The sequence below is a fragment of the Castor canadensis genome, chromosome X, assembly GCF_047511655.1.
Source record: "Castor canadensis chromosome X, mCasCan1.hap1v2, whole genome shotgun sequence".
NCBI lineage: Eukaryota > Metazoa > Chordata > Mammalia > Rodentia > Castoridae > Castor > Castor canadensis.
The window spans coordinates 145044828-145050933 of record NC_133405.1 but is presented as its reverse complement, the minus strand read 5'-3'; the positions used below and the strand labels follow the sequence as shown (position 1 = coordinate 145050933).

General features: G+C 42.4%; 1 pseudogene; it reads right to left on the bottom strand.

Annotated features, from left to right (window-relative positions):
• Positions 1-2365: 2365 nt before the first annotated feature.
• LOC141419524 (SWI/SNF-related matrix-associated actin-dependent regulator of chromatin subfamily A-like protein 1) lies at positions 2366-3941 on the bottom strand (annotated as a pseudogene).
• Between the last annotated feature and the right edge of the window lie 2165 nt (positions 3942-6106).

Sequence of the window (6106 nt, the reverse complement as noted above, 5' to 3'; positions counted from 1 at the left end):
CAAATAGGTAAAGAAACTGTCAGAATATCCCTATTTGCAGATGAAATGATCCTGTATCTTAAAGACCCAAAAAATTCCTCGACACCATAAACAGCCTCGGCAAGGTGGCAGGATACAAAATCAACTTGCAAAAATCATTTGCTTTTCTAAACACCAACAATGAACAAATTGAGAAAAAACATATGGAAACAATTCCATTTACAACAGCTTCAAAAAAAAAAATCAAATACCTAGGAGTAAACTTAACAAAGGATGTGAACAACCTCTACAAGGAAAAGTAAAAACCCCTAAAGAAAGAGATCGAGGAAGACTTCAGAAGATGGAGAGATCTCCCATGCTCATGGATCGGTAGAATCAGCATAGTAAAAATGTCAATACTCCCAACAGCAATCTATATGTCCAATGCAATTCCCATCAAAATCCCAATGACATTCATCACAGAGATTGAAAAATCTACTCTAAAGTTCATTTGGAAACACAAGAGACCGTGAATAGCCGAGGCAATACTCAGCAAAAAGAGCATCATTGGAGGTATCACAATACCCGACTTCAAACCATATAACAGAGACACGACAATAAAAACAGCATGGTACTGGCACAAAAACAGACATGAAGACCAGTGGAGCAGAATAGAGGAGCCAGATATGAATCCACACAGCTATGCCCACCTTATTTTTGACAAGGGTGCCAAAACCACACGATGGAGAAAAGACAGTGTCTTCAACAAATGTTGCTGGGAAAAGTGGTTATCTGCCTGCAGAAAACTGAAACCAGATCCATGTTTATCAAACCCTGTACTAGAATCAACTAAAGATGGATTAAGGACCTAAATATGAGACCTGAAACTCTGAAGTTAGTACAGGAAGGAGCAGGAAACACTCTGGAACTAATAGGTATAGGCAAGGACTTCTTCACTACAACCCCAGCAACTCAGCAACTATCAGAAAGGATGGACTAATGGGACTCCATGAAATTTACAAGCTTCTGCACGACAAAAGAAATAGTCTCTAAACTGAAGAGACCACCCACAGAGTGGGAGAAATATTTGCCAGCTACACATCAGACAAAGGACTGATAACCAGAACATACAGGGAGCTCAAAAAACTAAACTCCCCCCAAATCAATGAACTAATAAAGAAATGGGCAACTGAATTAAACAGAACTTTCTCAAAGGAAGAAATTCAAATGGCCAAAAAACACATGAAAAAATGCTCACCATCTCTGGCCATAAAGGAAATGCAAATCAAAACCACACTAAGATTCTACCTCACCCCTGTTAGAATAGCCATCATCAGCAACACTAGCAACAACAGGTGTTGGTGAGGATGCGGGGAAAGAGGAACCCTCTTACGCTGCTGGTGGGAATGCAAGCTGGTGCAACCACTCTGGAAAACAATAAGAAGGCTTCTTAAAAATCTAAACATAGATCTGCCATATGATCCAGCAATCCCACTCCTGGGGATACACCCAAAGGAATGACACTCAGGTTCCTCCAGAGGCACCCAAAGGAATGACACTCAGGTTCCTCCAGAGGCACCTGCACACCCATGCTTATTGCAGCGCTATTTGCAATAGCCAAGTTATGGAAACAGCCAAGATGCCCCACTAGTGACGAATGGATCAAGAAAATGTGGTATTTATACACAATAGTGTACTACTCAGCCATGAAGAAGAATGAAATCTTATCATTCACAAGTAAATGGATGGAACTGGAGAACATCATTCTGAGTGAGGTTGGCCAGGCTCAGAAGACCAAAAATTGTATGCTCTCCCTCATATGTGGACTTTAGATCTAGGGCAAATGCAGCAGTGTTGTTGGACGTGGGTGACAGGCTAAGGGGAGAGCACATACAGGAGGAATAGGGAAAGATAGGAAACCCAAAACATGGAAGTGTTTGATGTTCCCACAGTAGAGCAGCTAATGCAGTAACCTTAAAACAACAGAGGTCAAAAAGAGAAGGTGACTGAGAAGTAGTGAAGAGGTCTGTAGAGCTGAATCAATTTGGGTTGTAACACACTTGTGCATGGAAGCAATCTCTCTGGATAGTTACCCTTATCTCAACTAGCAGGAACGCTATGTCTTTCTTATTATTTCTTATGTCTACTTGTCAACAAAATTGGAGAGAAGGGCAGAACAAGTTCTGCCTGGAAGCCAGAGCAGTGGGGGGGTGGAGAGGGAGCGTGGGGGAGAAACGGCCCTAAAAATATATGCCCATGTGAATAAATGAATAAAAATAAAATTCATCTCCTACATTATCCTTTCTTATCCCTTCTCACTTTGTCAGCAATCTCAACAATTGACTTGCAGTTTATTTGCATACGTGAATGTAAAGTCAATCACCGTCTCCTTTTACACTCCCTTCTTCTACTGCCACAGAGTTTGTATAATCCTGTGCTCTTGGTCATTGTCCTGGATCAGCACCCCTGGGTTCCAAAAGAGTTTACTGAACACCACCAGGTGAGCTGGGAGCAAGTGGGGTAGCAGTGAGGGTCAGCAGTGTCAATGAGTGTCCCTGGGGCAGCTGGAACTGCACAGTGCCTCTCTATCTATTTACAGGTTGCAACCATCAATGCAGATGTACTGAACATGCTTTCTGTCAAGTTGCTTGGTGATTGCATCCAGATCCAGTGTGATGGTGTACTAACACTAGAAGTGTGTCTCTTCCACTGTCCAAAGGTCCAGAATATTTTCTATGACATATGGGATTTTGGCTTCAGCAGCTCTGTTGAAGACAAGAAAGAGGGCTGCTTTCTGCTGCTATTTAATTTTGTCCTTGGTAATTTCCTTGTCTGCTGCATCCAGGAAAGCCCTGGGCCTGGTATTGATCCGTCTTGGGGCAACCATCACCATCTTGCACTGTTTGGTGGGCAGCTAGGAAAGGACACCATATTTGAGGTGTAGCAGCATGATGGCTTCCTCCAGCAGGAGCTTCATCTCTCCCAGGTTGGAGGAGCCTAAGTAATCCCAGGGTAGCCTTTTGGTGTCACAGTAGCAAAATCCAAAGTCATGAAACTGAAGTAAGAATGTTGTCTTGACTGCAATGATGATCTATGTGTAAAACTCAGAGGCCAGAACAAGGCTGGTGTGCCAATATCATACTGTTGGCAAACTCTAGGATGGGCACAAGTGATCAACAGTAAGGGATCTTGTTGGTTTTGAGGAAGTGAGGTTTGTCAATGCTGACAGCATTGAAAGAGGCATTTAGCTGTTTTTCCCACTTGCTAAGAAGGTCAAAATTGATTACACTGACTAAGTCAGCTCACAGGTGGCCCTTCCCAGTCACCACTATGGTGATATCCTCTGGGCTCAGAGATAGCAGGCACAGAAGGAAGGCCTCTTCCCAGGTGAAGCACATGGAGGACAGCACCACCACCAGGAGCAGATACTCCTTTGGATAAAAGGCCACTATACTCATGGCATGGGTCATCTTCCTCAGGCCCTTGCTATCAGTAGGTAACAGGCAGCTTCTTTTCACTAAGGCAAAATTAATTCCAGCTCACTGGAAGGGCTTTGGATTGAACACAAGCTTGGCATCTACTCCAGAAAGGTCAGCTTCAAGGACATCTTGAAGATCTTGTTGGAGAGACATCTTCCCCAACTGAGAAGCAAATGCCAGGGTAACAGTCTTGGGCAGAGGGTCCAGCTTAACTTGAAGAAGGTCATGCCCACTTGCAATTAGATTATTGAGAGAAGTTCCACATCACAGATCATGGAATTAATCTGTTCAATCGTCATATGTCTACCTTGAAGCCAGCCTGGGGGGAAAAACCTATGCATCTCCCCTTTGACAAAGGCTGGGGATAGACCTGAGGGCAGGCTGATCTGGTCCCTCCCCCACTGCTGCCATTGATCCCTTACAAGGGTTGCAGGGTGACTGGGGAGGAGGTGCTTGACTGCTTTCATCAGGACATGGCAATAGTCTGTCATGTGTAAGTCCCATGTCTTCATGGCAGGTTCATAATTTCTGCTGGTCAGAATCTTAAACACTGGAAGGAGCTCCTCAGCAGAGCCTATATTCACCCCAAAACAATCTACTTTCTGTATGCATATTCCCTTTTGACAGTTTACTGTTTTTGTGGAGTGAGGCCAAAATTTCTTTTGGAGTCTTCCTTCTGTTCTGGGCATCACACCCCCTGAGTCATAATGAATGCCAGAAATGCTCACTCCCAGTTAGAGGGTTTGGCTGTCTTGGCCTCTATTTCAGAATCTCTGGGAGGCTGTCTAGAGGAATAAGCTGTTGTCTCCTGGGAACTCTCTGCTTTGGTCAAATATTCATGATTTGTGTTATTAACAGGTGTTGATTTGATCATATGTAAAGCCTGAGGATGACCTTGACATAGTGTACATCCTAATAGCTATTGGTTAGAGATATTTGGGTGACTTTTTTGCCAAAGGTGGAGAATTCTAAAGAGTCATTTGTCTTGATCGGTTGTGTCTTGAGCAGGCTATGGACATCTTTTCTTGCCTGTTCTGTATTCCCTGTGCCTGCTCTAGCGTGCTGAGGTGAAAATGGTGGGAATGATGAGGTCCTTGGTCACCATGAAATGAATTATTGAGCTTCTGTTGTTTACAAATGAGCCCATGGCCCACTGGTTTAGAAGGCTCCCTCAGGAGATTTTGGGAAGGGCCCAAATATGAAGGCTTGGCAGCAATGAGGTGCTTGTGCTTGTGCTCTGAGGTTGTTCTGATAATAACTCAGAGCTATTATTTATGGGCCAGAGCCTGCTGTCTATTCTCTTCAGTAAGTAGCAAGAAATTATAACACAGAAATGCCTATGCAGAAATGTAAACCATTAATTGGAAAACTGACAAAAGTATGGCTTGACACTTGCTCAAACAGTGCCTCTTTTCAATCTGGAAAAGATTAGAGAGGAGGCGCCTCCAGAACTTTCCTCATCCAGTTTATACTTCCAGCTGGATGCTGGGGGACCTGGAATTCAAGTGCTGCCAGTTTACATGCCTTATTGCAGTAGCCTGGCTGAACTACACTTCCCAGCGAGCAAAGCAGCCATAGTTACTTTTTTTTTTTTTAAAGCTTGCTTTCTGATGGAATATTAGAACATTAACCCAGGTCCTTTCACATCACCCATAGATATAGCCCAAAGAGACAATACCACATATGCTTAGAATTTTTAAAAAATATCCTCCATCCTCATTCTCTTTTCATAAAGGAAACAGGCAGTCTGCTCCTCTTCAGGATCGGCCTTACTGGAATAACACACCTAATCCCTTGATTACATTAAGAAGCCTAATCCCCATCCTTTCTTATGAAATATATAAGGCAGGGGAGTGGGCTTTATCCCCCTTTAACAAGAAAGTAATTGCATTCAATTTTATATGTCAGGACACACACACACATCACATTTTTAAAGTTGTCTCCTAAAAGCTTACACATTTATCTAACTCTCTCCACTGTAGTCAAGAAAACCATTATGAGTTGGGACAAAGGCAAAACTTGTACTGTCAATAAAAGCTCATCTACCCTGTCTCTCTCTAACTGCTTTTGTTTCCTATCTACAAAAAGGGAAGAGAATCTTGTATATGTTTCTAGCAAGCTTCCTAAAGAGAATTCATCTTGTGTAATATGGGGATGTTCCCTTATTAGGATATTTAGTACAGTATTAGAACAGTGATGTCTTGGATATTCCAGTGCTATCTGTCCTAAATAGTTGGATGGGCCAGCATTGTCCACCCAAAGAGAAACTGCAACTAAAATTGAGAAATCAAGATTCTTAGCTACCATGTTCTTCATGTTTCTTTTCTTACAGGTAGAGATTGTAATGTGATTATTTAGGAAATACTGTAAACATTACAGGAAACACTGTCCTTGTGACACATTTTTTAAAAAACTGGAGATCTCTGTTTTCATTGGCATAAAAATGACAAGTACTAACTCTATCCTGGTGCCCCATAGGGAGAATTTTAGTTAACTAGCATACCTGTGGCCACTACATTTTCATATATTTTTGAGCTCATCGTAGGCATGCTTCACTTGACATTCCTGGCATTTCTAATTTAAAATATCTCTGCGTGTGTGTGTGCACATGAAAATCTGCAAGACAGTTTACTGACTGAAGTTATAAAAATAGTATAGAGGAGCTATTG